At 49.2% G+C, this 24,001-nt stretch overlaps 1 long non-coding RNA gene across 1 annotated transcript in view; it reads left to right on the forward strand.

Moving 5' to 3' along the window:
- The first annotated feature begins 2,899 nt into the window (after positions 1-2,899).
- Positions 2,900-24,001, forward strand: part of LOC138453722 (uncharacterized) — a 52,840-nt gene continuing 31,738 nt past the window's right edge. The window contains exon 1 of the long non-coding RNA XR_011260506.1: positions 2,900-3,060. This is a non-coding gene — a long non-coding RNA (uncharacterized lncRNA). The remainder of the gene's footprint in view (positions 3,061-24,001) is intronic.

Raw genomic sequence — 24,001 nt, forward strand, 5'->3', positions numbered from 1 at the left:
TTCTTGAGCCCATAATGTATCCCCATAGAGCTAAGGGGACCACAGCACAATAGTTACAAGCATTTGCAAAGCCAACAGTTTTTATCTTTGTGTAGACACGGGATAGGCAAATGCCAGGCACTTCCATAATGGTACTACCAGCAACAGCTGGAAACAGATTTGATGTGCTTGGCAAAAGCCTGTCTAATAGCTATACAATGCTTATTCGTAACAGACCTTTAATGAAATGAACATATATAAATCAAGTGGCCGGAGGCACGACTCGGTAAGACATTTGTATTACACCTGTAGCATATTTACAGCTGAAATTGAGCCATTAACTCTCAGCAGACTGCTTAGAAATAACACTGGCAGGCCAAAGTATTGTGTGACTGCTTGATAGAGCTAGCTCGCGAGATCCCAGGAGGATGTGTTTTTGAACAGGGAGGGGCAGGTCGCAGGTGAAAATTGCCATAACGATTAACATGGCCATTGTCAGTCAATGGGTTTAAAATAATGATCATAAGGAGAGAGAGTGGTGGGCACCACCTTAAGTTAAACATAGGCACCACCTTAAGTTACACATAGGATTACCCAATTGATTCGTAAGTAGTTGAACGTCTGGAGCTACCGGACTGTTATAGGGTCCTCTGACACCCGGACCCTGTGTCCACACAATGTACAAAATGAAGTTGGATAAGATTATCCAGCCACGTCTGGCGCTCTCAATGGGGCTCACATTGAGCTTTGGTGGTTTTGTTAAGGTTTGTTGAATTCCAGAATAATTCTTCAAGAAATTCGCAATACTTTAAGTTATTCTTTAGCTGTGCTTTAAATATGATAAATCAAGGGTTTGTGGTCGGCAGAATATTAGGCGCAGAAACAAGAAGCAAACTGGTATGGCAGGTGTGTAGTTAGTTTAATGCCAATGCATTTCGGAGTGAAACTCCTTCATCAGGGCGTTAACCACACTTACATATTCAAAGTATGTACACAGGTGAAAGTACCAGGAGTAACATACATCACATGTAGAAGAACGTATCAGGAATGACATGCATCAAATGGCTACAGAATGCATATACGTTTTAAAGGTTCACAGATACGCATGAATACATCAAGCCGTTGTATGATGGAGTAAAGGTTAAGGTAAAAGTACAGGTAAACATTTGTGTACATACCCATTGTAAACGTAATTTTTAGTTGTAAATACCGGAAAAGATAATAAAGAAAGAAAGAAAATGAAAATGAAAGAATGATTGAAAAAAAACGGTTGATAACATACATGGAATGCCAAATAAATTGGCTGTGTACTAAGTATTGCATGAAGCTTTATTCTGGTTTCATGTAAATTACCTTTGGTAATTCTCCGTGGAGTTTGTGCTCTGCTTACATGCGAGAATATACATCTCCAATAGCTGTGCCGTGAAGATGTGAGTGACGCAGGCTTAGTGTGACCTAATAGTGCACAATGCTTGACAAATAAATCGAGTGCCACACCTTGCGTGTACCCCCTCGTGTCATCTCCCACCTAGCTGTACGCCAATGCAATAGTTTGGGCTTATAGATATCACGTTAACACCGCCTAATAACCAAAACGAATAAAATACAATGAGATAATACAGATAAACATGGATTTCAGACCAATTCCAGCACCTATGGATTAGACCTTATGCATAAACGACTGCCTTCCTCCCAGTGGACACATATACACCCAGAGAATACTTCCATCATTCCCCTCTGCATCCCAATCTACTGTTTATCACTTTCACGCTATTTACCATTCCCTTATCGTACCCCCTTTCTGTTTCATGCCAAAGCTGCGGTCATTTTTACCCTGGCGAGAGCACAGTACTCATTGCAGACAAGCCAGGCCCTTGGCTTTGACACCAGAGCAGTGGTGATTTGGCATAGTACTAGAGACTTTTAACAAAACATAGCATATGGTGTGGCCAGTAGTAGAAGTGCACCAAAACAAGCAAGACATTGTTCAAGGGGTGCAGCCATGCTGCTTGACAGCCAATTGAGTTGAAACAGATTTCAGTTTAGCTGTAACTGCTATTGGGTGGTAAAGTGGAGAAATGTGAGTTAACTTAACAAAGAACAGTTCCGGAAAGGTGAAAATGATTGTAAAAAGTAATGGACCTGTTAACAGTAAAAAAAAAAAAGTAGTGGAACTCCGCTCCCGATCGTTCCCGCTCACTTCGACCACTGTGTGTATCGCTAGATTGTAACAGTGCTGCCGATATGTGAGGGGCATCTGTTGCAGGTATAAGGTAGCAGGGCCACGGTTGAAATTCTCTGGGCATCTCCTGATTTGCTTCAGTGCAAAAGCTTTGTGAATTGGGCCCACTGTCTTCGTATTCAGGGCACACTTGAGCTACAGTAATGGCTGCTTACGCATAGCATATTGTACTATCGCAGCAAGTCAGGAAACACATGAATTCTGTGGGCAGCCTTCACACCCCGGTTGATAACAGTATCAGCCATGTTATACTGCCCTTTACCACGAGGGGGAGCCTTTACAGGAGCCGTACATTGGTGTGTTGCATGGGAGTGATGTGCCCATTGAAAGAACAAGTAGTCGTGTTGTTTACTAGTTGTCAGCATACCAACTGACTCTGCTATTCTTAAGGGTTCACTAATACTCATTAGAACACCTTAGTGGTGTTTTCAGGGTTGTGATTGGTCAATCTGCGGGCTATACGAACCGGTATAGCCCGCAGATTGATTACAGCCCGCAATGGAAAGTCGAGTTGCTTACCTGTGTTCGCGCCCAGCTTCGGACCATTGAAGTGTGAAAAGGTGCTTTCCATGTCATTGCGGAACGTAAAGAGTTAACGTTCTGTTCTATATCACATGTAGGAAACCAACGTGAGCCATGCAGCCCCGCCCACTCAAATTAAACAGGAAGAAACAGTTTCCTTGCAAACGTGTTTATTCCTGTTTAAGTAGAATGTTTGCCTAGTATAGAACGTGTGCGCTTTCATTTTTCAACGCAATCATGTTAAGAGGAACCTTGACCTGACATCCTCGGTGCAGAGTTCTATGGGAATGGCAAATGAAATGGAAGAAGATGTAAAGGTAAGTTGATGGTGCTTTCTTTATTGGCATGTTAAGTTAGTGTGTGTGGAAAGACACCGCGGAGATGGTTTGCTACTAGATGTAAATGTGCATTGATTGAAAGGTAAAGGTTTTGGAGTGTATAAAAAAGAAACACCTGAAATGTACTTAATTAGGAGACTGGGCAGGCATACACGCACCTGATTCCTCCTTAATGGCAGACTCCTCCCACCCCATCACCTTCCATCACCCTATACAAAAAAGCAGAACCAAAAGCAATGGCAGCAGCATTTTCAATGATTTCTACTTTAATTAAACATGTCTCATTTATTCTACTTTAATTGAACATTGAGGGTGTTCTAATAGCTTCATGGACCTGCAGCGAGTACCGTACCAGGCATTATGGTCCCTCATACCTCGTTAAAGGTCCCTGCTTCGCTCGTGACATTGACTCAGTCTTCAGGGCCCATAACGCCCAGTACGGCCCTCGCTTTAGGTCTATAAAGCTATATCGGTGGACTGGGAACCAAAAGAGACCCTGGAAATAATGTTCAAAGTGGCCCCATATTACACATTTTTAGCAAGCCCCACACCTTTCCTACGGGAACATGTGGAAATACTCCACAAAAGTGTGCCAGGGTGCAGAGGCCTACAGGGAAATCTCCAGAGTTCCCTACAGGCCAGTCCACCCCTGCTAATACTGTATCACTCTAGTCATGCTGTTCCTGCCTCTGATATGATATGCTACTTTATTTATATAGAGCCTATACACAATGTGATCCAGTATGTGTTATAAAAACCCTATCAATTATAATTCATAGTAATGAGCAGTCATCTGTTTAGTAAATAGCATTAATTGGACTTTTCTATTTCTAATTTTCTGTTTCACCGTCTATGGAATGACCTCCCCAGCCGTTCAGCAAATCCGTCTTGTATGAGACTTATTTGTTAGATTTGCACAGTGCTGCCTAAGGCATAACACTATGCAGACTTTTTTCTCACATCATGTTCTGCAGATATGCCCTGTTTATGTTGCAGAATTACAATGCCTGCCGATGGCACTAACAAAACCTGTTATTCAGCCATCTACCAAGGTGAGGCGTGTTGGTTCTGATGACTCTGGCGGCACATGCTTTGGCTTGTTCTGGGGCCATGACGGGCCAGTGTGTACTGTGCAGGAAGTGGTACTGTAGGTGTACGGGCTTTCTCTCTACCGTCTAGCAATATCAGAGGTGAGGGGGTTTCCCGGCGCACATAGGGCCTCATTATGACCCTGGCGCTAAGGCAACAATGGCACTGGTAGTGCAACCGCGCCGTTGTTGCCTCACCGCCTCATTACGAGTTCTCCCCGCGGGGCCGCCCTGTAAGCCTGGTCAGACCAGACGTGCAGAGGGGGACCCGCTAGCAGAACTGGATGCTACAGTCCTGTCATTAACGTGCCCATTGTGAGCATCCTCCCCATTCCCATTGAGCCCTATGCGTGCTCAAAAGCGGATGTACCTGGTCCGGGTCCCGCGAATGGGAATTACCGGGCCCGCAAAGGTCGGAATGGCCCGGTAATTCCCATTTTTTGGGACCCGGACCCGAGTTTTGGGGTAGCGTGCCGCTAAAAACGGCATGGCTACTTCCAAACTTGTACTGGAGCCCATTCTCTTTAGTAACGGTGACGAATGGCCACGTTCAGCCTCCGAGCCGCACACTTTCCATGAGGAGGGCTGTTGGGACTTGTGCTTCTAAACATCTCATGAGCTGACGGTAGCATTTTCAAACCCTCCTTCCGTGGCCATATGCAAACAGTATGCCTGCAGACAGTATTACAGCGCCGTTTTGGGTAATTTCATAATGTCAACTGATGAGCCCTTTTTCATTCCCCCTGGCTCTACGGCTACTCTGCCCAGGTTTATTGGCATGCATGGACAGAACACGTTTTATGTCCATGTTGTTTATTTGCAGATATTGATTCAAAATGATATTGCTCATGTTGATGACTAGTAAATACATGCATGCTGAAACAAGTCTGCATTCATTCTGGGGAGTTCTGAGGGCCGGGGAAGTCAGGCCATTTTGGCAAGGTGTAGATGAGAGAATGGGGGTACTGTTGTGATTGCCAAAGTACTGGCAAGTGCTGCTTCTGCATACGCAGCTCATAGTCGCTGGACTTGCTGAACACAGCCTCATTATCATGATCCACTCCTTGCAGACCCACCCCCTTCCACCTTCCCACACACAATGATGTGTCTGCTGGCTTCCTTTGCACTTCTTGTAATTCACCCATGCTGGACATGCTACAACAACTGAGACAATTTGGGAGTTACATCTATGGGGGTCATTTTCAATTGAGTGGAGAGCAACATGAAAGTGTAAAAGCACCTTTACGCTTTCCTTTTGCTCTTCATCTCATTTTAGCGCCCTTCAACAGTGCAGCAGAGCAGCATAGTGGAGTAAGCTTTCCTGCTCCGTCTCGGAAGCGCACACCGTTTTACGCCTGCATGAGATTTTCATGCAGGCGTACCTATCTAATACTGTGGGAGGCGTGAGGGAGGTAAACCTACATCTATAAGCAGTCCCTCAAAATAGGTTTAAAAACCTTTAAATAACAACACAAATGCTTGTAGGTAGAGTATTGTTTCAAGGGGGTGCTGGGCCCTATCCAGAGGAGATTGCGCTCTTATTAGGCGTTCACTGTCTATGAGCTTTTCAATCAACTCATCAAACATCTGAAATTTGATCAGAAAAAGATTTTTTATTCACATGGGTTAAAACAACTTTTGATTGATGCAAAATTCACAATACATTAAGACAGTTGTATACGAAAAGGGTTGTTTTTGAAACACTAATATTGCTAAAGTGTCAAGTGCTGTGCAAAAGATTTTTTTTCAAGCTACAACGCACATCAGGCATTCGATTTCAACTCTTGCTCACTCACACATTCTTATTGAAATATACTCATCGATCCCAACATGTTTCTTTCCTCAACATAAAATTTAAATACTACTATAGGAAATTCCTCAGGGGCTAACTGTCTTATTAGTACACAAAAGGAGTACAGTTGTGTATGTCAAAGCCGCATTGGTTTGAGAGTGCATAAATTGTACTTATTGTTAGTGACAATGCATTCGTCGATATTCTTCCTATATTGATGTCCTCACTTGATCGGGAAACCGTATCTTCCCCTGAAACAAAACGAACATTGGTGTAAGTGTGCCATATGTTCTAAAGTAGTCATTTACTAAAGCTCACACTAATGAATAGAACTGTGCTGGTGCATACAATTTGCACTGATTTACTTAACAGGAACTAGAACAGAAAAGAACATGTCTGTTACACGCATTGAAACTGGTCCCACGTCCCTTTATTTTAGCAAGGGGGCCTCTATTTGAAGAACCTGGGCTAGACTTGGGGTGTCATGGGTGGATAACAACCTGTTAACCCTCACTATGTCCGATGGTTAATTGCTTGCTCACAAAGGGAAACTAGTCTCTAAATTCTAAAGTTGCGGCGTGGTTGCGTTATCTCTTAGTTGGCTCACACGATGGTTGTTATTCATCAGGCTAAAAGCCAATAGATATTATTTACAATCAAACACTTCCTGTCTCTTATCAACAAGATTCAACGAGCCACAGTTATCTGTGAATGAATGATTATATAACATTAGGACTCAGGCGGAACACCAAGCCATATTACAAAATGCAAAGCCTAATTTGCAGGCAGTGTTTTATTTCTCTCAAAGTGGAGAGAAAAAGTGAAGAGTGAAGGCTATTTGGCCATTATTTACACTACACAACTACTCTCCAATTTGAGAGTGTTTCAAACTGCATGCAGGGGACACAACAGTATGTAAGTGCAAATGTTGGTGGTCTCCTGCATGTAATTAAAATACAATACAAAATGACCCATTTAGGAGCTAATTTTTATTAAATGAGTAAATTGGGGGCCAGTAGCCATTATGTGTTGACATACATGTAGGCAGCTCCTTGCTGCCAAATGTTTGTCATTTGCACAGTGTAGTGCAAAAGTGCAGGGCAAAAGGTGGCATACACATGGGTATGGCACCTTTTGCCTTGCACTTTTGCACACTGCCGTTCAAAGTGAGTAAATGCTGCCTGGCATGCGAGCATGTCAGGCAGCATTTACTTTTTATTGTGAGCGCTGCTTGCTGTGCTCAGATGGTAGACATCGCTCACAATTAGAATGAAATGCTGACGGATTTGCTCGCATATCGGGCAACACTTCATTTTCATTGTGACCAATGCTTACTATGCATGCATGGAAAGCAGTGCAAGCATGGCAGGAAGCATTTACAATGGATCCCTATGGGTCTGCATGCTTTATGTTGGTACAAACAGATGGCAGACCCCATAGGGATCTCCAGCATTTGCGCCGGCTTGAAAATCCATGCCAGTTTAAATTCCTGAACGTTTGTATGGCGGAGAGGAAGGGAGGCAGCGGAAATGCAAGTCGTGTTACACACCTCCTCTCCGCCATGCAAACGCATGAAAATGTGGCATGGTGTGAATGTAAGGCATTAAACCCTTACTCAGGGGTTTACGACTTCCATTCACGTTATTCTACAACCCAAAATAAGCTCTTATTTATTCTTGCACAGCAACGTTTTAGATGACGATATTTCTTTGCTCTTGTGAATTTAGAGTTCATTTTGCTCCTAATCCTAATATGAGAGTGGGGAGCCGTTACGTTAGCACTGCAATGTAAATGGCTACCCACTGTCACATTTTTGTCATTTGCATGGCGGAGTGCAAATGTGCAGGGCAAAATTGAGCATACACTTATTTATGTATGCTGCCTTTTCAGCTGCACTTTTGCACTGTGCCGTGGAAATTGAGCAAACACTGCCTGGTATGCTTGAATTGCATGCAGCTTTTAGTTTTACTTGCGAGCGACGCTTGCCATGCTTGCATTCACAATTACAACGAAACGATGTCTGACATGCTCACATGTCAAGCAGGCTTTAATTTTTATTGTGAACACTTCTTACCATGCACGCATAGTAAGCAGTGTTCACAATTACAAATAAACGTTGACTGGCATGCAAGCATGTTGGGCAGCGTTTCATTGTTATTTTGCATGGCAGGCAGCGTGTACAATTCATCCCTATGGGATGCTGGTGCATAAAGCAGATGGACCCTATAGGGATCGCCTGCATTTATCGCCGGCATGAAAATCCATGGCGGTGCAAATGCTGGAGCATGTGTATGGCGGAGAGGAAGGGTGGCGGTGGAAACACAAATGCGCAAACGCACCTCTCGTCCATAGAGATGATTGATACTGTGTAGCGTGGTGTGAATGGAAGTTCACGTTATGCCACAATGCAACATGAGCTCCTTTGTGTCTTAGTGTAAACAAAAACAGGTTGTTTGTGCTAATACCCACTTAAGGGAAAGAACGCAAAGCACTAATATGCCTAAATTCACTGAAATGTTTAAAATTAAAATTGCTTGGGTGTGCAATAGACTGAAGTGCCCCTGAGTATCCCGTAGTTAACGTGCATGAAATGTTATGGGGAAGTGGAACGAGTAAGTATACGCAACCTTCCTATCAAGAAGTGATTTTGGCAACGCCCACATGCTTTCTTATTAAAAACTGGCAGACAGACTCAGTCCGTGCTCTTTGGCAGTCGCCCAGCTCTTATCGCACTGGGTGATGCCGCTTGAGTCCAGTCACTGCCAGGCAGGAAAGCAGCCTGGACTCTATGCTACTGTGCACTCAAGCAGCGAATACTGCTGCCTCTCTTCCATTGCCTTTCAAGAGCTACAAACGGTGGCACAATACCTGTCTTCTTCAAGTTCAAATATGAGTCGACTTCATTGGCATGATGAGTTCTGCAGGTGGTCCATGTCTGGGCAGAATGGATAATCGGGTTATTTCAGCTCTTTTCCTTCACTCAGAAGTATCCTGGGCCTGGGGAACCACCGTCGGGGAGTATGGCTACTTGGCTATTGAGGAGACGGCCAGTTTCCTTCAGGCAGAAGTATCCTGGGCCTGGGGAACCACCGTCGGGGAGTATGGCTACTTGGCTATTGAGGAGACGCCCTGTTTCCTTCAGGCAGAAGTATCCTGGGCCTGGGGAACCACCGTCGGGGAGTATGGCTACTTGGCTATTGAGGAGACGGCCAGTTTCCTTCAGGCAGAAGTATCCTGGGCCTGGGGAACCACCGTCGGGGAGTATGGCTACTTGGCTATTGAGGAGACGCCCAGTTTCCTTCAGGCAGAAGTATCCTGGGCCTGGGGAACCACCGTCGGGGAGTATGGCTACTTGGCTATTGAGGAGACGCCCAGTTTCCTTCAGGCAGAAGTATCCTGGGCCTGGGGAACCACCGTCGGGGAGTATGGCTACTTGGCTATTGAGGAGACGCCCAGTTTCCTTCAGGCAGAAGTATCCTGGGCCTGGGGAACCACCGTCGGGGAGTATGGCTACTTGGCTATTGAGGAGACGCCCAGTTTCCTTCAGGCAGAAGTATCCTGGGCCTGGGGAACCACCGTCGGGGAGTATGGCTACTTGGCTATTGAGGAGACGCCCAGTTTCCTTCACTCAGAAGTATCCTGGGCCTGGGGAACCACCGTCGGGGAGTATGGCTACTTGGCTATTGAGGAGACGGCCAGTTTCCTTCAGGCAGAAGTATCCTGGGCCTGGGGAACCACCGTCGGGGAGTATGGCTACTTGGCTATTGAGGAGACGGCCAGTTTCCTTCAGGCAGAAGTATCCTGGGCCTGGGGAACCACCGTCGGGGAGTATGGCTACTTGGCTATTGAGGAGACGCCCTGTTTCCTTCAGGCAGAAGTATCCTGGGCCTGGGGAACCACCGTCGGGGAGTATGGCTACTTGGCTATTGAGGAGACGCCCAGTTTCCTTCAGGCAGAAGTATCCTGGGCCTGGGGAACCACCGTCGGGGAGTATGGCTACTTGGCTATTGAGGAGACGCCCAGTTTCCTTCAGGCAGAAGTATCCTGGGCCTGGGGAACCACCGTCGGGGAGTATGGCTACTTGGCTATTGAGGAGACGGCCAGTTTCCTTCAGGCAGAAGTATCCTGGGCCTGGGGAACCACCGTCGGGGAGTATGGCTACTTGGCTATTGAGGAGACGCCCAGTTTCCTTCAGGCAGAAGTATCCTGGGCCTGGGGAACCACCGTCAGGGAGTATGGCTACTTGGCTATTGAGGAGACGCCCAGTTTCCTTCAGGCAGAAGTATCCTGGGCCTGGGGAACCACCGTCAGGGAGTATGGCTACTTGGCTATTGAGGAGACGCCCAGTTTCCTTCAGGCAGAAGTATCCTGGGCCTGGGGAACCACTGTCAGGGAGTATGGCTACTTGGCTATTTAGGAGACGCCCAGTTTCCTTCAGGCAGAAGTATCCTGGGCCTGGGGAACCACTGTCAGGGAGTATGGCTACTTGGCTATTGAGGAGACGCCCAGTTTCCTTCAGGCAGATTAATGCATCATCTAATAATGGCGCTTGGACAAAAGGTCTCACGAAATTTAAATGAACAATGAAACTGGAGGAGCCGCCATTGCCCTGCAGGAGCGGCTCTATTAGGGGCTGCCTCGTGGGCCATGGCGGGGGCCTTGGTTCACTGGAGGCTTCTGGGAAAGAAAAGGGGGTGGGGCATGGCAATGGCAGGTGGGGGCAGCTTACCTGCATCCAGTCCAGGGTCATGGTATATAACCAAGGCAGAGTCAGGCATTCTCCTCTTTCTTTCCCGCCGCCGGCCCATGCCATTCCAGAGAAAATTAGGTCTTTGTTTCCTGCCGCCGGTCATGGTTGGGGAGTAAATAATTTTGTCGTTGGTGACTTCGTTCAGCGTGGGTTGGCAACTAGTTCGGCACGAAGCGAGAGGGTACGTTGAAGGTGGACTGAAGCGGGTTACAGCGATTTCGAGAGTAAGAGTGTTCCCACACAGTCCCTTGTGTAGGGACTGTGTCTGAATGGGTATCTCATGTTTGTTATGAAGGGGTATCTCATGTTGGTTATGAAGGGGTATCTCAAGTTGGTTGTGGACTCTATGCACCCAGGTGGTATCGCCCGGTCAAGTTTAGCGGCGGTCCCGGGGGGGGGGCATCCATAATTTTGTAAAGGTGAGCACTTCATCCACTGTTATTGTAGGACAAGGCGCACAGGAAAGAAAAGGCTGCAACGGTCCCTTAGAGCAGTGAAAGGGCGGGACAGAGTCAGGAATAATGTAATTTTATTTTGTACTGGTAGTGCGCCGGAAAAAATCATTTTCAGCGTGGGGACACATTTCTTTGGCGGTCCATTGATTTTGGGCTCATCGTTTTTATTGTGGGGCCGGCAGCAATCACGCAGCCGGCCTCACTGGTGCTGGGGGGCCCAGCACCATGCTGGTGTGCCGAAGTCACCTAGACTTATAGGTAAGTGCAGGGCATGGCCCTGTGACACTGTGGGGCACAGCCTAGGTGCCGGAGTACTGTGGATGCCAGTAACATCCTGGATGGTGGGTGTCTGGGCTGGACCCAGCGCAGCAGGCTGGTCTGGGGGGTCCAGACCAGCAGGGACCAGCTGGGCTGTGGTCACATGGCATGGGGCCTGCAGGCCAGGTCCTCAGGACCGTGATCACACGGTGTAGGCTTGCAGGCCCACAATGTGAGACGGAGACAGCGGGAGTTCCATAGTTGGAGTCTGCAGCCGTTCTGCTGCACCTGCCCGAAGGGGTCCTTTTATTAGCTTGGGCCATTACACAGTCATGACCCATCTTAAAAGGGCAATACATATGGGAGGGACACACATCACACTCCTGCTTTTTCATAACGAACAAAACAAACATTTCTGAGACATACATGATTCCCCCCGACCTCCGCTACAGAACGATAATACTTATCACTTGGGAATTATGAGATAGACAGATAGTAGGATATTCCATTACCACACACATTGCTACTCAGATAGTTACAGACATAACCAATACTAACGCACTCTAAACATACTCAGCAGGGGACAGTTGTGGTTGGTGAACCATCGGTGGAATGGTGGCAGTTCTACCACATTTTACAAACCCTTTATTAACCTGGGTGCAGAACTGCAACCACTGAATTACGCCATTGTTAGCTACTGGCACCATATGGAGCACACCTACTAACTGTGGCATCACAGCTTCACATCACTGTTCTTTACTGAGACCACTTTAAGCATGTAGCTAATATGCAGGCTCACAGCATCAAAACACATGTTTAATGAGCCCTCTTTAGGCAATTGCAGGACTGCAGGAGACAAGTTCACTTTCCATCAGTGTCCGTTCAGGAGTCACCTCCCCGGGGTCCAGGTCCGTAGATGGTACAGTTCAAGGCCAGCAAAGTCGCACCTGACGGATACCAGGAGCCACATCGGCTTAGTCCCTTGATGTTGGGGCAGGCAGCGGCAAGCAGGTAGCAGGGCGTCCAGGATGCGCCACGGTCAGGTTCACAGTCCCTGGATGTTGGGACAGGCAGCAAGACGTGGGTGAGAAGGTGTCCATGCTGCGCCTCATGATGTTGACAGGGCATGGCATGGCTGCATGTTACTCCTCTTCCTTGTCCGCCATGCACCCCCAGCAGAAAGTCCTGCTATAGGGGCACAGGAGGGAAGACATGCACTAGTGGGAAACTGCAACCCTTACCTTGCCCGTTGCACTGCTTCTTGGCGGCGGGTTACAGGGCTGACTGTGTTGTTTGGCCAGACACCGGGGATAGGGTGTCTAGACTGCGCCACTTCTTCTCCTCCCGGCAGGAATACCTGCTAAAGATGAGGCACATGAGTCCTGGCCCATGGATGGCGGGCCCGCCAGGTCGCACGCCAGTAGCATGATGTGGGGGCCACCTGCAGTGCCGGGAGGGCGAAACCAGTCGCAGGGCAATGAAGCCACTTGCCATAAAGTTCTCTCCCCCATGCAGGAGCACGCACATCATTGGTAGGGTGACACTGGGGCAAGGTGATGCTAGTGGCAGGGTATTAGGAATCACACCCCATGGGCCGGTGTGTCGGGGTGGTACAGTGGGGAGGCCACTTGTAGGGCAGGTAGGGTGACTTTAGTGACAGCGTGTTGGGGCCACTTGCAGGATAGGCAGGGCGACTTTAGTGGCAGCCTGTTGGGGCCACTTGCAGGACAGGCAGGGTGACACCAGTAAAAGGACCCTGTGGCCACTTGCTGCATGACCCTCACCCTCAGGCAGGAACGCGCACACCAGTAGTAGGGTGATGCTGGTAGCAGGGTGACGCTGGCGGCAGGATGTTGGTGCCACCCTCCTCATTCAGCTCCCTTTAAATGTCCCGCTGTGCAACCCAGGATATTCAGAGGGCCATGTTTCTCCTTTTACATGTGCACTGACATGGGGCACAGCAAAAAAAAACAATCACCGCCTTCTGGCCCGGGTACATAGCAAGAGTGCCTGCATGGAGCATTAGGATAACATTCTGCATCGACTTGGAGCACATCACCATTCACCGCCACGGGACCGCGGCTTATGCTGCCATTCCTGGGGACTTGCGGGGAGCGCTGGCATGGAGCGCTTTACTTTTTTTAGAATGTTGCTCCTCCCGGAGCACATTAGTAATCACCGCCAGCAGCCCTGGAACTTGCACAGGCGCTTCACTTTCCCTGCCACCGACCAGAGCACTTCTTCCTCTTCACCCCTGGGCCGGGGATCTCAGCAAGGCTCTGGCAGCGGCATGGTACAACTCAGGAAGTTGCTGTTACTTGCGGGGACACTCACCTCCTGATCTTGGCGGCGATGCCGCTTTCCGTCTTCTTTGCCCCGGCGGCTTCAGCTCACCGTTGGGGTGTAAAACTCCTCTCTTTGCAGGCTGGCTCCCTCCCTGGCTGCACGAGCATTCTCCTCGCAGAGGGCTGCGGCCAGGGAGAATCCACTGGCAGGGCTCCTCCTCCATAATGCTGCCCCTTTCTGTTATTTTTCTCCTGAAGGGTGTGGGGGTGGGGGGGCAACACAACTCTTCTTATGCTTGAGGCTCCAGTCTCTCCATTTCTTCTCTTCTCACAGCGGTGGATGCCGCGGGGGGGGGGGGCGAGGGGGGTTATCCTGTGGGTACCTCTCCAACATCACTGACATGTACATCCTATATGCTTTCAGCCAGTTGTTAATCGAACGCTCTACCCTGGTAGCCTCCCTGTCCCTTTTCTCTTTTTCCTTTTCAGACAGTTCCTTTAGTCCTCCACCCATGGGGATGATCCCCAACAAGTCAAAAATGTCAATGAATTCCTTCCTCCATAACCTTTCCTTGACCGCCCATGGGATGTGCCACACTAGCGAATTCACCGTAGCCCGCATAGGTGCGAACCCTGGCATTGGCCTCCCATACTGGGTTGCCTGTCCCCACAATCCCCCTGTTTCACTGCTGCTTGGGCCTGCTGTTACTGGCTGCGCTGCGTTCAGCCCCTCTGTCAAGACCGCACATGGCCCTGCCTCCTTTTGCATCCCCTGTGCCCCTGCCGGGGACCCCGCAGCCAATTGCAATGCCCCTCCCAGGCTTGCTGGCGCCCCTGGCCCCTGGCCTGACCATTCTTGACCCCACGGGAGCCCCGTCAATTGCACCTGCTGCCCGCCTCCCATAGGTGGGCCCACGCTAGGCAGCCCGACAGACAAGAAACCCCCGGGCGGTATCCCCTTCTTCTGGGGTAAATGACTTAGCCCACCTGTCTGTGCCCAGCCTTGAGTGCTACCATTGCACCAGAGCCCTCCCAGTCCTTGTGACGCCCCTAGATGCGTGGCCATACTTCCTTGAGATACTCCCCCTGCCACCATACCATTACTGGGCAAAACATTCGGTATTTGCCCCATTTTCCCCCATGCTTGCATGCATTCTAACACCATACCTTTAACTGTCTCCAGGGATGTTGTTCCTCCACCCACGACATCCACCGTTCTGGTCACAGGCGCGTTGGGTGGGCTCACTTGATTCCCTGGAGCCTCAGCAGGTGTAGGAGCCGTTAAGGCCGCATCCTCCTGCGCCCTCCCCTTCTGCCGTGGCCTCTTGATGCTGCTGGCTTGCTCCTTGCTCGCTTTCGCCTTGGCCGTCATTGTCTTTTTTCTTTTATTCCCCTGGGTCTCCTTCTCCCTCTCTTCCTCTTCATCCCCTTGGCTGTGGATCTCGACCTCGATCACGGTGGCCTCACTGCCACTGTCCTGAAACATCAGAGGGGAGCTATCAACTCCTTGGCTGTGCCTCTCCTGGCTAGGCTGTGCCACCATCTTGGACATCCAGTCTGCGCCATGGGTTGCTGCTGCCACCCTGGCCAGTTCCATGAATGCTGCTAGATCCATTTGGTGATCTCCCAACTTGTCCGGCCACCTGCTTCCTGCTCCCTCTGGGCTGCTTGTTGCTCTTGCCCGAGCTCCGTGCTCAGGTGTCCCTCGTGGCTGGCTCCTTGCGGCCTGTCGTGTGCTTTGGGGGGGCGGGCGTTGGGCGTCTGCGTGCCCCTGATGTTGGCCCCTCCGCTGGACGTTTTATGCTCGTGTCCGGGTGGGGGGGGGATTCGACCCGAGGGACCGGCACTCGGCTCCGATCCTCGGATCCGCTTCCGGTATGCCTTCCCCTCGCGGGTGAGCGACAGGCCGGGCGCAAGTCGGATGCTCTTCCGACTAGTGTCCCCCTCGCCTTGCGCTTCCGCCCGGCCTCCGCTCCTCGAATCTGGCTTCCGCCAGGCGGGCTCACCCGTAGCCCTGCACTGCCTTTGGAGCTTCGTCCCTGGTCCTGGGCTGGACCCGCCTTCTTTCGCCGCTGCTCCGCTCAGCTGTGCTGCCTCTCTCCACCTGCCGGCTGCGTTCCCCAGCTGCGCGACGCTTCCCGGTCTCCTCCGCCGACTGCCTTCCGCGTTCGCTGGTCCTTCTTCTTACTGCGAAGTGGGTGCTCCGGTTGGCAGTCCTCCGCTTCTTCCTCCTGCCACGCCGCGACCTCGGATCCGCTGGGCAACCCCTCTGCGTACACCGGCGGTCCTCCACCGGCTGCCTGTTCCAGACGCTGCTTCCTTGTGGCGTTTCCCGGCCTGGCCTCTGGACCGCCTTCCTTCTGCTGTGCTGGCAACGAAATTCCTCTTCCTTGTTAGGTGGCGGCGACCGGGTCCCAGTGCAGGAGCGAGATGCCTGGTCCCCGATCCCGCCTGCTTTTATCCTGCAGGCCCCGCCCCATTCCTTTTGTTTACCCTTCGCGGGCTTTCCGGGCTCTTGAGTTTCTTGGCGCCGTTCCGCCCCCTTGCCCTTTACCCTTCCGGGTGAGGATCCCCGCTCCCGGCGGCATGACCCCGCAGGGGTTACCCTGCTGCCTCCTCCATTTTGTGGAGGTTTTACGTCGTCAGCTCCAGTCTCTCCATTTCTTCTCTTCTCACAGCGGTGGATGCCGCGGGGGGGGGGGGCGAGGGGGGTTAGGGATGTCACAGGGGGTGCAGGCACGCTCTGATCCTGGCCGCACGAGCCCCGTCATGAATGAGGGTCGCGGCTGGAGCTTAGCATGCAATGGCATCCCCGCACTTCACCACAGCGATGGACTGATGCTCCTCCTCCTTTCACCCTCCTCAGTTTTCACACATAGAAAACAAAAATGAAAATGTGGGACAGGGATGGAGCAGGGGACATCGCGGGGGTTCCACTCCCTCGTCACCATTATTGTGGGGCCGGCTGCAGTCACGCGGTTGTCCTCACTGGTGCTGGTGGGCCCAGCACCATGCTGTTGTGCAGCGGTCACCCGGACCTAGAGGTAGGTGCAGAGCAGGGCCCTGTGAGGCTGTGGGGCACAGCCTAGGTGCCGGACCACCGTAGATGCCGGTAACATCCTGGATGGTGGGTGCCTGGCTGGACCCAGGGCACCAGGCTGGTCTGGGGGGCCCAGAGCAGCAGGGACCTGCAGGGCCGTGGTCACACGGTGTAGGCCTGCAGGCCCACAATGAGAGATGGAGACAACAGGAGTTCCATAGTTGGAGTCTGCAACAGTTCTGCTACATGTGCCAGCAGAGGCTCCCTTTATTAGCTTGGGACATCTTAAAAGGGCAAAACATGGGAGGGACACATCCCCTTAAAAAGGGTAATACACAAGGGAGGGTCACACATCACAGTTTTCACTGTTTTCTTTTATTCCAGACCAATACACGTGGGCGGGTGATGGCAGGGAGAGTTTAGCTATTGCCTAGCCATTGCAAAGCACTGAGTTCTAGCCTCCGCTCAGATGTAAGTGGAGTGGCAGGGGAAATATGTATATTCATATATTTATAGCCGGTGGGGGTCCTGCGAGGGGACATTTTCCGCTACGGTTTTTGTAATGCAGCCCAGTCGGTAGTTTCTGCGTGTTTTGCCTGTTATATGGATTGGGGGCCTACATCACCTGCTCCTCGGCAGACCCTGTGGCACACGCAATTAATTGACAGCTTTTATAGCTGGACGGCAGGGCAAACTGATGCCATTTGTCTAAAAATGCTTTTTAAACAGGTATGTTGTAAATGACTTATCATATCAGATGCGTTCTTGAGGCCTGGCCTCTCACCAGAGGAGCCGACTTATCAATTTCCCGGGAGGTGCCCAAATATAGGAAGTGACATCACCGGCAGTTATGACCGCAGTTGCCAATTTGATGCAAGGGGGGGTGGGTGGAAACATTGGCTAGCATGTACTGCATATCCTAAAAAGTAAGAAGGAGGTTTAAGGCTTCCAGTTGCATTCCAGTAAGCCATCACAGCCCCTACACCACCCCTCTATAATCATCCAGGTTGTAGTAGCCCTCAAAAGGCAGAGCAACACACTAGGATGGGAGAAGGAGATATTTTCTAAATTGAAGGTACAGCTGCAAGGTGGAGTACCATCACCAACACTAAAAAGAAGTTCCCAATTCAAGGGAAAACAAGTAAAGAAGTTTCAACATCCCTCGACATACAGCTCTGGCATTGCCAGTTGGGGTACACTGCATGTAAGTGTAATGCTTTTGGAACTCCAAAAAATTAGCCGATTTCTATGAAATAGTACCCTATTTCTAACTGAGTGCTTGTTTAATACTTGATTAAGCTTATGGAATCCATTGTTACCCCGCAACGTTCATGTTACCTGAAGTCAAACTCTCTAGGCAGGCTTTAGACTTCTTAGATGAATGGAATCTGGGATGATTTCTGTTCTTGATGTCATGGCCATGCTCCAGTACCGCAGTGAGCTCAGCCTTTTTATTTTACTTGACCTCTCCACGGCTTTCAATACGACCAACCATGCCATCCTGTTTTGACTGTGAAGATGTGGTATGCTCTCCCACCTCAACTTCGAGAGCTGGCTGACCACCTCCATTTTCTTAAGACCTTAAAGACATTCCTTAATGTTTAAATCTCTCGGTTAGGGGTCTTCGGCAGTCCTGCTCCTCAGCGCCCCAATGTCTTCGAGCCTTGGTTTCAGGCTTTATAAAGCAAAATACAGTACAATATCATCTCAAAGCTCTCTAATGAAGTTAGGTAAGGATATTGGTCCCAAAGGAAAATAAGCAAGATAGCTAAATGGAACAATGCACCACCTACAGATAGGTTTTTCTATGGGAAGGAGTGGACCTGAAAACTAATGTATATTTACCATCTGCATTTTTGCACAGAGTAAAAAAATGGCTTTCCCTCACCCTGGATGAAGATTATTGTATTAATAAACCAGGGGAAAGAACTTCAAGTTGCAAGTTACTAGCCAGGCATAAAAAGCCACTCGGCCCCACACATACCCACACACCATTTCTTACTCAGCACTAGCAAATTACGATTCGATAATAGCTAGTGGGAAGTGCGAATTTTGAGGACCAAATAAACTCATAGTTAAAGGGTGCTTCTTGGTTGATCTAATGTGTATACGGTGCTCGGATACGCAAGGAGGTCACCTAGTGCTGTCCACTACAGTCACACAGATGGAGATTTAAAACTGTGTACCCTACTCTAAAAGTACTATTTCTAAGGGCAGCGTGGGCATCTGTCGACTCTCATAAAGCTATTAAGAGGGTTGTTCACTCGGGAAACACCCATTTCTTAAGGTGTCTCGCAAAACTGGTATGGCCTGTACTGAAGTCCCCTGTCAGGATCCTGCTGCATGTGTGAGGGTACCTCAAGGGGTCGGGTCCCACAACCCACTTCATGATGGAGGTCCTGGTGCAGTGTAGGGAGGGTCCCCTCCACAACACAAGGAGCGGGCGGCATGGGACGGCTTCATAGTATCATAGAGTGATGATAATGGTAGCTGGACTGTCAGTGAGATGTAATGGAATAGAATAGAAATGCCTGCAATATGCAATAATGCAGTACCTGAGCATTTCCTGACAACACAGCCAATGATGGAACTCTGCTACTTGGTCATAATTTGGAGACAGCTGGTAAATAGAGCAAGTACCCGAGGGCCTGGCAAATGCCTCTCAAGTGCCTACACAAAAGAAAAAAATGGTTGGCTTTGCCAAGGTTGGCTTCTCCTGCAGTCAGCCCACACATGTTTACTACTTATGCATAAACCCGGCTACAATTGCACTCTATATATTTGGGATCATAAAAGTGTATCAATAATCGGACATCGTATTCCACGCTTGATAAAACAGAATACACCTTGTTCAATAATAAATGTATCACAACTAGTAAGACGGCCATTCCCAAAAGCCTAAATGAAAGGGGTTTTGCAAATATAATACTATTTTTCACCATTACTGACCCCTCCTCTATCGTGTACATCCGAATACCCCTCTATTGCACACCATATCCCTCACTTGCATACCATATGCCCAGGATTTGACCTCTATGCCCAATATTTTCAGTAGAACATGCTCAGTTTTTGTGTTATTTACTATGCCCACATGTGCAACCCAATACTCACTTCCTTTTGCACTGCCACATTCCCCTCATTTGAATCATAAGATTTTTAAAAAATGTCCTCCTCTTTTGTGTCATCACATGTGCCCTCATTAGCTCTTTTGCATCCTAAAATGAAACTCTATTCACCAAACATATGCATGCTATCTGTTCCTAGGAGGCAGTACAAATGTTTGCGTTTAAGCGGAATTCAGTGCAAGAAGCAGATAAAACGACATACCAATCGAAGGCAGGCTTGGTTAAGACATTTTTATTTCATCACAATTTTTAGGGACAGATGCAAAGCAAGAGCCTCTTTCTTTTCCATCTGTGCCTCCATTTCTAAAAATCGTTTTGGGTTGGATGTACCGCTACATCTGTGCACCCGGGTGCACAGAAGTAGAAGTATACCCAACCCAAACGATTTTTAGACATTGAGGGACAGATGCAAACAAGAGCCTCTTGCTTTGCACCTGTCCCTCAATTTCTAAAAATCATTTTTTACCTGGCTTTTACTCGGGCCAGAGAGAGACACAGCATGGATGGAACAAAGGGCCATCCATACTGCGTCTCTTCTCTATGGTCCGGGGGGATGGGGGGGCAGCCCCGACCTCATTGGGTGCACGGGCCCCGGAGTACCCGCGTACTCGGCGACCCTGCCTCTCAGCACTGATGCAAGCTGAGTTGCCCGCCTAGAAGCCACTCTAAAAGGGTAATCCATGTAGTGCCGCCCTGCTAGAATCCATGTGGTAGCGAGCCATCGCTTCCGTGAGGCCGACGGAGGGGCATAGTGGGTGGGGGCTGCATTTGGCAGGTCGGTACATGAGCACGGGCCGGTTCTGCGGCGCAGTGATGCGAGCCATATTATCAGCACGTGTCAACTGTGCTTACATTTGGGTCAGAATGAAGTTAGATGCGTCATGAATAATTGTGGCGTGAGCACCCATCATGGGTTTTTATCAATCCTCCTGCACCGTGACCAGTTTGGCGTATTAGGAGTTGTAAATATTTACACATTGTTGTTATCTCCTTGGTAGCAAGGATTTTAATGTCTATGTTGTGAGCCTTGTATATGCTACCATGGCATATTTATAAACTTCGACTCTAATCCGCCCTTGCAATTTGCTTTTGCTTTTTGTGCCTTTCATGAACTAGTAGTTCCTTTGTACCATATGCTCCTTGCTTATAGAAGCTAGTATTTATAAACTGGGGGAGGAACGTCACCGGATTAACGGGGAGCGTGTATCACGAAACACAGATATGCTAACCCGTAGTGTCACTTAAACAGAGGTACCTGATAATGTCATTTTAATACAACTGGGACCTGTACTTTGTTCAGGTGAGCCTCTATATTATCTCTGGGGTGGGATTGTTAGCATGTCCGCCAGGGCCGGCCTTAGGGGCAGCAGCGCCATGGGCGAATTGGCGCCCCTCCTTCCCTCGCGCGCCCCTGGTCAACAGGGGGCGGTGCCAGGTAATGATATGACTAGGGTGCATCAGCGACCTGTTGTTGTTGAATGCGATCCACCGCGACGGGTGCATTTGGTAACAGTGAGTCACTTGCCACGCCTTCTGCCACTATGCCAGCTCGGGGAGCCCTTGACAGACTCCCCCGAGCGGGCGTGGTGCGGGGCTAATGGCGCCTTTTGTTGTTGACGGCGCCCGCGGCGGAGGGCCGCATTTGGTGACAATGGGGTACTGAGCACCCTATTGTCATTGAAGGCGCCCGCCACAGCGGGCGCATTTATTAGCAACAGCCCGCCTTCTCCTGCTACGCCAGCTCAGTGGGGCCCTTGAAAGAGTCCCCAGAGCTGCGTAGCGGGGGCTAATGTCACCCTGGGGGGCGTGGCGCCCTGGGCGGTTGCCCGGCTCGCCTTCCCTAAGGCCGGGCCTGATGTCCGCGCGGCATCGCTTGCACTCTGGCAGTCTCCGTGGCTCAAGGGGGCACATTTTAAAATGGCAAATTTTTCAAGGTGCGCGGAACCTTCCTGTCTGATCACAGAAAAAAGCGACTGCCAGTTATTGGTACTTCCAGATGGATGCAGCGATGTCACAGGGGCAAAGAAATGGCTCCCTGTGGTCGCGATGGTATAAGAGACATTACAAGTGCGTATTGCGTTCACCATAACTCATAAGAATGGGGAATATTTTGGAATCATGTTTCTATAGCATGAAAAAACATGGTAAGGTTGTTTAAACATGCACACCTGAAGAAAGGAAAGGTGGCGTTGTTAATTGCCAACAGAGGGAGTGAGGTACCCCTTGGTTTTGTAATGGTGCCATCGATGTGGGAGGCTCCCACGTTTGGTTTTAGAAAGCGTCGCCATTTAAGATTAGTGACTCAGCAATTTGCCATCCGAGTGGTCTTGGGGTTAAGATTGATGATTTTCCGACTTCTAACCGCACAGCCAGGGTTGATTGCTGGTCTCGGCAGAGCTCACGTTCAGTGCGTGCAGCATGTATTTCCCCAGGTGATATGGAGCAGTGTCGAAGGGCCCAACCTGTGACGCTGGCCACCGGGGTTCAGATCCCAGTTGCACGTTAAACAGTATATATTGGAGGTCCATTTAAGTGTGTTAAGCAAAACTCATGGGGCGGCTAGCCCAGATAGCACAGTTTGATGTGTCACTGGCCTGCTTGTGGCACGGCACTGCACTACAGGAGTGAAAAGTAAAAGATCGTCTGGGCCGGTGATGAGTTAAGGCATCGTTTTAAAACATGTCTTTACAGCCCGCACAAGGATGTTGCACACTGTGCGGGACAGTGCATCTATGCAGGGTTTGCTCGTAAGTTACTTTGCCAAAACAAATTCACTATTTATTTAATTTTCTGGCCCTACAATTTTCTAGGCAATTCCAGTGGGCTAGATATAAGACAGTGACTTGCGGTTTTATGAACAGTTACTTTCATTATGCTTTAGTGCTGTGTTCCTGTGCAGTCATTCCGCTAATGGGGCTGCTACCTATTCTCTGAAAAGGGGTTGCCTGCATTTTCCCAACTGTTCAGCTCGAGGAATAAAGTCTGTATTGGCCGTGAATAATGGGACTCTAGTCCGCCGCTTTAAACGTTTTCTCCTTCAAGGTGTGACAATGCTACATGTGGCTTTTGTAGTACTAGCAGCTCAGATGCATTTACATAATTAGACCTTGGAAGGTTATGATGGGCGATGTCCCCATGTAGTTTCCCCGGGCTCAGTAATGTTGAGTGCACTTTGATGGAGTATTAAACAATAATAAGGTGCAACTATTGTAAGCTGGAAGGGTTTTACTATCGGGTCTAAACAGAGGGGAAATGGATTTGCCCAATCGCTGGATCCACGGAAGGCTACCATCGCATTGCAGTTCTCTTCTGGGTATGGGGCGTTGTCTACGCAGCCAAGCATGCCTTCACTACTGGACTGATGCAGTGATCTCCAGCAGCTGGGCTCATAACCAGAAGATTGTTGGACCACGTCCCATTTGATAGCACTGCAGAATGAAGCACTCTGTCTTTGTTGGTAAACAAATGTACACATAAGAGGTATGGCTTACTGCAGCAGACGGATCACTAGCTAGCAGATGCCGGTTCATGACTCTTTGCAGTTTTGGGTGTAGTGATGGTCGGTGTCTAAGATAAATACGTTCCTGTATTTATTGTTGCCAGCGGTTGTGGGCTACAGTTTTGGGTTCGATAGCGAGCTATCTCAGAGATCTTCAGTTGTGGATGGTTGTACATTTCAAGATTTCTTCCTTTGAAGGGGTTGGGAAATCCCTTGTTTGGGAATTTTAGCTGTGGCCAATTCAAACCTACATCTGGTCTGCTTGATCATTTGAAAGGCAGCACCATCGGACAGCTATTGGAATTATTATTGGTTGGCCAAGAGTGAAGCATCCCCTGGGTATCAGGTTGCTGTGGCTTTCAAGCTAAACAGGCTTGCCTTGGCTACGATAACCAAGCTCGTACGCTCTTCTTATTGTGGTATATGGGTGATCAAGGACTTGAGTGGGAGATCCGTGTTTATTAAGAATGTTACTTACTGTCTTGTGGTGAAGAGTTTAGAGCAGTCCTAGTTGGTTTGTTCTTGGATTATCCATAGAGTACGTTTTGGAATGTAATGACTATTCTGTCTTTAATACGGCTGAAGATTTGAGCTTATAAAGTTTTCTTTAACTTTCTGTACCATGATA

This window comes from Ambystoma mexicanum, chromosome 4p, assembly GCF_040938575.1.
Source record: "Ambystoma mexicanum isolate Mex_15411 chromosome 4p, UKY_AmexF1_1, whole genome shotgun sequence".
Classification (NCBI taxonomy): domain Eukaryota; kingdom Metazoa; phylum Chordata; class Amphibia; order Caudata; family Ambystomatidae; genus Ambystoma; species Ambystoma mexicanum.